The sequence below is a fragment of the Pteronotus mesoamericanus genome, unplaced genomic scaffold (genome assembly GCF_021234165.1).
Source record: "Pteronotus mesoamericanus isolate MK-2021 breed Mesoamerican mustached bat unplaced genomic scaffold, CSHL_Meso_final contig_557, whole genome shotgun sequence".
NCBI lineage: Eukaryota > Metazoa > Chordata > Mammalia > Chiroptera > Mormoopidae > Pteronotus > Pteronotus mesoamericanus.
Genome location: NW_026555200.1, coordinates 5,740,436 through 5,749,753, shown reverse-complemented (window position 1 = coordinate 5,749,753; position 9,318 = coordinate 5,740,436). Strand labels below are relative to the sequence as shown.

The window sequence follows — 9,318 nt, the reverse complement described above, 5'->3', positions numbered from 1 at the left end:
GGGGGAGTTCTAGGGAAAGTCACCTCACAGGGTGATCTGATCCTAAATTCCTGTCTGGGCCGGTCGTGGTGGGCAGTCATGCCCTAGGCCTTTAACTTCTTTACTGAAAGCCTTACCTTTGCCCTAAGCCAGCACTCTCCGTTGTTGTTTCGATGCCTGTAGGTGAACGCACCTTTGGAAATCCAATCCTCATTTGGCTTTCTCTCACCTTCGTGGGATCTTCCCGCCTTAATTTCAAATGCAAAAAATAAATGGCCACGCGGTTCTTCTGTGGAGCATTTGCAATCTTGTTCCCCAGCATCCGTCTTCAGTGTGGCTCAGATAAATTTTTTTTTTTAGATTTTGTCTATTTTTAGAACGAGGGGAAGAGAGGGAGAACGAGAGAGAAACATCAGCGCTAGAGAGAAATATCAGTCAGTTACCTCTTGAATGCGCCCCAGGACAGGGACGGAACCCGGAACCCAGGCATGTGTTCCAGGACCAGGAATTGAACCAGAGACCTTTCGATGTACCAGGCGATGCCCAACCCACTGAGCCACACCGGCCAGGACTCAAATAAACGCTTTCAAAAATTCTCTACGGGGGACCTTTCTTCCGTTGACAGACTAATCAATGAACCAGCTTGCCCCAGACTTGCTGCCCTTATCCCAAAGGGGTGTGAAGCCACTGTTAGAATCTTGAGCAGGGCCGGCCCCCATCCCTGTCTTTCTGCTCACCAAAGCCTGGAGGCTGCTGCTTCCCCCCACCCCCGGCACCCCCGGGCTGAGTTGGGGAGACTTGGAGCCTTGAACCTGCTCCTGGCCTCGCTCACCAGTCCTCACACCCATTTACGGCCCCCCCTGGTTTTTTCTGGCCACTGTTGAAATTCCTTGGGTGTGTAAACGGGAAGGGCCTGGGGGGGCGTTGGTATGGGCTCCGTGACCTTTATTTGGTTGTTTTCCTTTGTATATGTTTATTTTTAAAAAACCAAAACAAAAAGCTCTTGTTTTGAAGAAGGGCAAGATGTAGCTTCCAGAGGCAGCTGGGTGACAACCCTCCAGCCGAAGACGGGGTGGGGTGGGGAAGTGGGGAGGGCAGGGGGCAGATGAGGCAGCGGGAGGACCTGTTGTTTTTCCTGTTGCAAGTAAAAAGGAAACAAAGTGGGAAGTGGAGTGTGCGGGCTGTCAGCAGGCGGGGCGCCCCCATCACGCCCCGCCTCCCTCCCCAGAGGCTCACTCGCGCCCAGCGACCTCGCTCAAGGCAGCCGCTGGGCCGAGCCACCCCAGCCGTGTCAGCTGCACCAGGACCGGTAAGCGCTCGCCTCCGGACGCGTCTAGGGAGGTCGGGGAGAAGACCGGGGCCAAGGGCTTCAGGGAGCCTCGCGGAGTAGCGGGGCCAGCGCGCAGGGTCACCGCGCGCGCGCTCATTCGGTGCGCCCTGCGGCAGGGCGCATCTCCGCGTCAGGCGAGCCCGGCAAGTGGCGCCCCGCGAGCTGGCTGTTAGGACCTGGGCCGAAGCTGAACTAGGGGCCCGGGGCCGCCCCCGGTGCGCCCGCCTAGAGGGGCGCAAACAGCTCCCCTGCGCTCACATCGAGCGCCCTTCGGAGCGGACGGAGGAGCTCCCCGGCTCGGCGGCAGAGCCCCGGCTCCGCTCCCAGCTGTGGGGCGGCCTCGCGTGCACCCTCCGAGGCGCGGGAGACGGGAAGAGTTCAGCCGAGTGCGCGGAGCACGGGCGAGCGGGACGAAGGCCGCCCCAGGCGCGCGGAGGGGCGCGGGCTGCGCTCCCACGAGCGGTGCCGACGCCCCGGACTCCCGCGGAGGCGCGGGGAGAGGGGCGCGCAAGCCACCGCGGGCCCGGGCCCTGCACCTCCTCCTTGGCGGGCGCGGACCCGGGCTGGAGGGGACCGGGCACTCACTCTGGGCTCGTGGACGTGCAGCTGGTCTGTCTCCCTCCCGCCCCGCCGCGTGTTTACTGCATCCGCGCCGAAATCAGCCCCCGGATCTGCAGCGGATCCCGGGTTACGGCGGCAAAACCGCCTCCAGCTTTGCATTTCCGGACTCTTTTTTTTTCCCCCCCTTCTTTTTCTTTTCAGTACATCTTACCCATAATTCGGCCTGAATGAGGCTTTTTTTTTTTTTTTTAAATCGAGTTTCCTGTTTTTATTTAGGCTTCCTCCTCTGCCCCTCTTTATTTGGAAATCGTGGCGAGGGGAACAAGGAAACCTTTTTTGGGGACCGAGATGGGGGGGGCACTGTGTCCCGGCTGCGCTCTGCCCCGATGGGGAGACGGGGTCCTCGGGGCTGGGAAAGGTGCAGTCCTTCAGTGGAAGGGGGTCGGGATGGGGTTTCGGGCGTCGGGGGTGGGAGGCGCCCTGGGGTGGCCCGCGTGCCAGGTCCGGGCGCGGCATCCTTGGGATCTGCCCAGCGTGCGGACTGAGCGCTCGCGACCCGTCAGGTGACTGACTGAGCGGCCTTCGCTTGGTCCGGGTGCGCCCTAGAAGGGGCGCCGGTAGGTCTGCAACCTCCCCGGTCTACCAAGTGGGGCTGCTTAGCCCGGGCTCCTGCTGAGAAGCCTCCCTCGGGCGCCACCCTCAGACATGCTCTGCCCAGTCGCGCGTTGTTTTCTTCTGGGCGCGCGGGGAGCCCTCGCTCTGGAGCCTGGGAGGGGACGGCTCACTGCCCCAAAGGGATCTCCAAACCGAGGATCCAGGCCCCTGCTCACTGCCGTTAGAGCAGACACTGCGGGAGCGCCTGACGGTGCCCTGGGTTCTCGTCGAAGGAATGGGGCCCGGGGAGTTTCCCCCCGAAGAGTCGATCGTTTTTTCCCCAGTGTTCTCGGTTAACCGAGGGCTGACGATGTGGGCTCGTTTCCAGTGGAGAAAACTCAGGCTCAGAAAAGTTAACTTTCTCACCCACGCAATCACAAGTAGCTCTCCAGAGTCGCAGCTGGTTCCGATGCCAAAGCGGTTTCCCTCTGGAGGTGCTGTCGCCTGCAGGTTGGACGAATGTTTCCTAATAGCTCTGCGGGTGCGGGGGTGGGGGGGTGGGGGACGCGGTGCGAACGCACCACCCCCGGTCTCCGCCAGGTCGGATGGATGTGATTAAGTGGGGATGAAAATGCTTCCGATTTGCCGGGCTGGCACCAAACACAGGGAGACAGAAGCAGGCCTTTCTGTGCTGCCCTCTCCAGAGCAGAAATTGCCCGCTTCTTCGCATTTCCGAGTCCTGCTGTGGTTTGATTGATTTCCCCCTTCAGGATTCAGTCGGTCCTGGCTGGGGGTGGGGAGGAGGTGCACAGCCAGGGGCCTCCTCAGACTCATTTTCCTTTTCGGTGCTTTCACAGCCTTACCATTTCATGTCCGAGGAGCAGAAGGTGCTCGGGGTGAAAGACAGCCCACTCCCCACGCCTCCTCGGCCCAGGTTCAGGAACAGCGCTGGCCTCTCTGAGGAAATATAGATGTTTCTGGAATCAGGGCAAGGGGCCCAGGGGTGCTCCGGGGCGTGCCACACCGCCTTGCAGCAGGACAAGCTGCCTTTCTGCAGCCTCAGCTCAGGCGCCACAGAGCGGGCCTGCCTCGTGCTGTGGATGCCGCCTTTTCTCTGGCTTTACAGGGTGTAGCAAGTGGGAGCCCCGGGGCTGCGCTGAGACCGGGCAGGCAGACCTGCAGGGTGCCTGCTCCTGGGGTGGGGGTGGGGGTCGTGGGCGGCGGCCGCGAGCTCACAGGGCGCCCCCAGTCTACACACAGGTGGAGACCGGCCTCAGACGCCTTAGCTTGTGTGCCCAGCAGCCGGGCACTGTTGTGCAGAGGGAGTTTTGGGGTGTACGTGGGGGGGGAGAGGGGTCAGTTCCTGCTTCACCTTGTTTTTCTTCAATTGCACAGTTAAAGGGAGAAGTGAATGTGCAACCTATGAAGCAATTCCCCTTTGGCCGGCTGATTTTTCAAAACCATTTTTGTTTAGAGAGCAGTTCCCCGCCTCCCTGAGCCAGCTGCTCCTGCGGGCCTGACGGCTGGGGCTTCGGGCGCCTCCAGACGCCTCCCTCCCTAGCAACGCTTGCTCAGCCACCGCCTGGGGGTCAGACACGGTCCTCAGCGCTGCTCCTGGAGCAGCCGCCCGCCGGGTCCCTGTCCCAGGACGGAGGGACCTCGGGGGACTGGCGGGGAGGGAGACAAACATCGTCGTCTTTAAATGACAAAGGTTGCAAAACTCCTTCTCTCCTGGCAGCGAACTGTGACAACGGAATTTTCTTTAATTTGGTTGGTGGAAATCCCCCGCAATCATATCAAAAATGCTGCCAGTTTCAAGATGGAAAAAAAATTAAAACCCGGGAACCTCCCTCCTCACTCTTTCCTTGCAGACAAACACTGTTTTTTTGCCTTTTGTCCCAAACCGTGGCCACTCTCCTTCCCCAGGGCCTCACTGTGACGTGTCCCCCCGCCCCACCCCCAAGCTCTGCTGGCTCCTGGCGTGTGAGAACCACTCCCCTCCCCAGGAGCAAACGGTTCACCGCTCAGAGGTCAGGCTGCTTCTAGAAATGGGTGCTTTCCAAGGCGGCCGGCTCCCTGCGCCCAGAGGGAGAGTGATTGGAGGGATGGGTGTGGCGTTTGTAAAGTGGCATTTCAGTCAGCTTCTATTTGTCTCTCCTTGGGGAAAATTGCCTTCCGCTCAGACAGAATGCCAGGGGAGAGACGCGGGGCGGGGGCGGGGGCGGGGCGGGGCGGGCCGAGCCGCAGGAGGAAGGCCGGCAAGCTGCCTGGCTTGGGATTTTCCGTGCTAGAGGATGCTCTGTGCCTTCCCCGTGGCTGCTGCAATGCGTTACCACAGACTTTGCGGCTTAAAGCAGCCCATATTTATCCCCTCATGGTTCTGGAGGCCAGAAGTTCAAAGCCAAGGGGCGAGCCAGCCCTGCTCCCTCCAGCAGCTTGGCCTCTCATCGTGCTTCTGGGCGCTCCAGGGCTCCCTGGTCCTGTGGCAGCGCACCCCTAGTCTCTGCCGCTGCCCTCGCGAGTTGGTGCCTGTCCTCTCTGTCTCTTGTTGAGACACTTGTCGTTGGATTTAGGCCGCACCAGGAAAATCCAGGATGAACTCACCTCAAGAGCCTTAACTTAATTACATCTGCAAAGGCCCTTCTCCCACATAACTATGTTTTCAAACGCAGATCCCAGGCTGGGGCAGGGGACGAGACAGAGCTGTGTCTTTCTGGGATGTGGACAGGTTGTGTTCCTTCTGGTATTTTCTGGGGAAGCCGTTGTGCACGGTCATGTCTGCAGGGAACCGGACACCCCCTGCCTCTGGGTCCTGGGCTGCTGTTTCCCCTGGGGACCTTACGCAAGGATGTCCCCAGAGGCCTTGGCTGTCCCATTGTCTCTAGTCTCCCTGTCCTCCCTCCTGCTTCCCTTTCTGCGACTTGGCCTCTGACTTGGCCGCGCCCTGAGCAGTCAGCTTGGCTCAACTTGGCTCATAGCAGCCTCCCACCTCCGGGGTCCCCATAACAGAAAAGAACATTTCTGTCCCCAACGCCCCTCACCCCCGCCACTGCCGCCGCCCCTGCCCCAGCACCCTGCAATCTAAGTTCTTCACCTGCAGAGAACCAAGCCGCCCCTGTCCCTGCTCTGTCTGCTTGTTTTCTCTCCCTTCCCGTCCTCCCCTCCTTCTCTGCAAGGGCAAGGACAGCCTCCCCTGGGCGGAGGGTCCCACTGAGGCAGGCTCCCCCTTCTCTGCAGCCCCTCGCCTTTCACCGTGTCCTCGCTGAGCAGGGCCAGGGCTCGGCGCTGCGGCTGTGCCCCTGTCCTCCTCCAGGGGCCGCTGTGGCAGGATGGGGCCGGTGGTGCCGGGAAGGATTTGAGAGCTCCTAGGACAAGGAGGATGAGGACTTGGGGGTGTGCACTGGGGGGTTCTCCATAGCTTTCTAGGGGGGGCAGGGCTACTTTCCTGCCTAGCCCCCTCCTCTTTGCTTTTTTTTTTCGCTTTGGCATGAAATCTAGGAGAATTGCTGTCTGATCAATAGGGATGTGGGATCACAGCCCAGTTATTGACACTGAAAACTCATTTGTGTGCAGGTGGGGTGCGGCAGGGTAGGGTGCAAAGGTGAGGATACGGGGATCGCCACATGGGAGATAAAGGATTGTCCTTGAAAGGCAGCCAGGCTGGATTTTCGTCTCAGCCCCTTTTTATCTGCTCAGTGGCCTTGGGCATCTCACTTAACCCCAGGGAGCTTCCGGGTCCGGGGCTGTGACGTTGGGATGGCGGGCCCAGGGTCAGCCCTTGGCCCTCACGCTCGGCCCCGTGCGCCGATGCGCTGGCCCGCAGCAGGACACGCAGTGTCTGTGAAGGCGCTCGGAGGTAGCAGGGGTCCGCAAGGGACGCTTTATTATCCCATTGTCCCAGCGTAGCCACTGCCAATTTGGGTGTCTTTCCCATTTTTTATGTATTCTTAATTTACTTGTGATTAGTAGGCATGTGCTTTCTTACCTTAAACTTTATGTTTCACTTGTGATTAAAGATACGTAACCAAATTTACCATTTCTCAGTATCGTGTATAGCTCTGTGGTATTTGGTGTGGTATTTCGTACATGCGCATCATTGTGCGACCGCCTCTATATCCGCGTCCGGAACTTCACCATCTAGACCCATGAAGTGCCCGCTCTCCTCTCCCCCCGCCCCAGCACCCCCGCTGCCCGCAGCCACCGCGCTACTTTCCATCTCTGTGAATTTGACTAGTCTTGGCGCCTCACATAAGTGGAGTCCCGCAGTATTCGTCTTTTAGCGAACCGTTTATTTCACTTAACATGACGTCCTCAAGTTTCATCAGTGTTGTAGCATGTGTCACAATTTCCTTGTTTTTTAAGGCTGAATAATACTCCATTGTCCGGATGGACTACATTTTGTTTATCCCCTCCTATGTCAATGGATACATGCGCTGCTCTTGTGAACATCGCCGCCATGCGCACAGATGTACAGACATCTGGCCGCTGCCTTGCTTTGAATTCTGTTGTGTACATACCTGGGAGCGGAGTCGCTAGTAATTCTCATGGTAATTCTGTGTGTAGTTTTCTGAGGGGCGAGGCATATGCTTTTGTAATTTCCTTTCTGTGGTGTTTATTTTTAAATTATGCAGGGACCAGCAGAAGTAACGCCTGCTTGAGTGTGGTTGGTAGGGTAATAATATGGGCGTAACCATTTATAGTTCTAATTCAAATATTTCACCTAAAGTGTCACCTGGTGTGCTTGAGTGTGATATTGATATGTTACACAATCACATGCTTATGATTTTGTAATAAAAGATTTTGTAATAAAAAGGAGCATTATTTGTACTGGACCCTGTAGTTCACATACAATATTTTATTCATTTCAGGTGTACAGCACAGTGATTAGACCTTTCAATACCTTTCGCAGTGACCCTCCGATGCATCTAGCACCCATGTGACACCTTAGGTGGCTGTACTGCCTATGTTCCCTGTGCTGTGTGTGGCGACATGCCCGGGACTGTACACAAGTGGCAGTTTGTACTTCTTAGTCCCTTTCATGTAATTTACTTTCTCCAATAACGCTGGCTCGTTAATATTGTCCGCGTTGCCTCGTAACCTAGCCATCTTTGTAACGCAGTGTAAGTGTCCTAAAGCAGGTCACTGTCATTTCCTCAAGGCTCCCCCGTTACGGGACATCTATTTGCTTCCGTACTCACACACACGCACTACTCTCAAAATACTGTAACTCACGTTTTCAGGCATGTGACTTTTTTCACAGTCAAAATGCTCGCACCAAAGGCAACGACCATATTTCTAGCTCTTAGAGCTCAATAGCTTTCCAGGAAAGATTGGTCCAATGTATCTTATAATAGTTTCTTAACACTTTTTTTGGAGTTGAATAACATGGAAAAAAATGTTTACTAATAGGTCTAAGAGGTGGTTGTTTTTTTTTTTTAATTAAAGACTTTATTTATTTTTAGAGAGAGGGGCAGGGAGGGAGAAAGAGGGAAAGAAACACAGATGTGAGAGAGAAATGTCAATTCTCGCACGCCCCCAGCTGGGGACCTGGCCCACAGCCCAGGCATGTGGCCTGACTGGGAACCAAATGGGTGACCTTTCGGTTCACAGGCTGGCGTTCAATCCACTGAGCCACATCAGCCAGGGCTAAAAGGTAGTCATCTTAAGTGTGTTTCTTGGGTTGCTAAAAAGGTTATACAGTGTTCTTTCCGGTTGCTAGCTGTATGGATAGCAAGAGGTTTGCAGCAGTTAAACCCTTGAACTTCGGAATTGGATGGATTCAGATTCAAACTGTAGCTTCCCCAGTTCCCAGCTGTGTGGCCTGGAGTGGAATTCTCACCTTCTCTGATCCTTGCTTTCCTCTTCCACAAAATGAAGCTGATGGACCCATTCCTAAGGTAGTCTTAACTAATTGAAGTAACTACGTAATAAGCATCACCTAGCTGATACTCAGTAAATATTAGCTGTTACTGTTAACGTCATAATGTAATCTAACTAGTCTCCATTCACCTTCAGGATTTCTCTTGTTTGAACAAGGAGAGATGTGTCACGCTTCAGCCAAAGGGACGTAGGTTAAGCACAGGGATCGACTCTTGCGCTGCAGAGGTAGACGACCCTGGAAGGAGCGGAGGGAATGGCGCCCTTGGCTGTCTGGCGGGATTTGGGTGCGAGTCTCCCTGGGACAAGCGAACGAACCGATGTTGGGTGCTGCTTCCTCTGAGCGGCGAAGAGGGGGCTGTGATGAGCCGTGGGGACTCTCGAGGTCCCAGTAGGGCTGTTTCCCCAGGGCCCAGTCTCCCCGCAATCCTGCAGGCTCTGTCACGTGGGAATAGGACATAAAGACTTACTACTGGTTGAGTCCAGAATTCATCTCGGTGACTCTTCCGCTGTTGACATCTGGAGGCTCCTTTGTGCAGTTTGGGAAACTGAGGCAGGGATGCATGGGCAGGACCCTGGGGTTTCAGCACCAGCTCTTTCTTTTTACTTCCATATTTCTTTTTCTTTTAAGGTTTTTTTAAAAAAAAATATTGATTTTAGAAAGAGAGGAAAGGAGGAGGGGAGAGAGAGGCATCGATTTGCTGTTCCGCTTATTCATGCAGTCATTGGTTGTTTCTTGTATGTGCCCTGACTGGGAATGGAACCTGCAACCCTGGCATGTCAGCGCAATGCTCTAACCAACTGCGCTTCCCCGCCAGGGCTCACACCCATATTTCATCCACTTATCTACATAGTATGTTGTGTAATTGCAAAGGCGAACACCTGGTGTGTGCATGTTTGGGAACAAGTGTCATCAACCCTTGTTAGACCGCAGAGGCCTGACACCCTAGCCACCTGAGGGGTAGCCTGCTGGCCAC

The 9,318-nt window shown here is 55.9% G+C and overlaps 1 protein-coding gene across 1 annotated transcript in view; it reads left to right on the top strand.

Annotated features, from left to right (window-relative positions):
- Positions 1–1,224: 1,224 nt before the first annotated feature.
- PIK3CD (phosphatidylinositol-4,5-bisphosphate 3-kinase catalytic subunit delta) overlaps positions 1,225–9,318 on the top strand; it is a 45,991-nt gene continuing 37,897 nt past the window's right edge. Inside the window, exon 1 of the mRNA XM_054579787.1 lies at positions 1,225–1,288. The gene's annotated coding sequence lies outside the window, so the exon portion shown is untranslated. The remainder of the gene's footprint in view (positions 1,289–9,318) is intronic.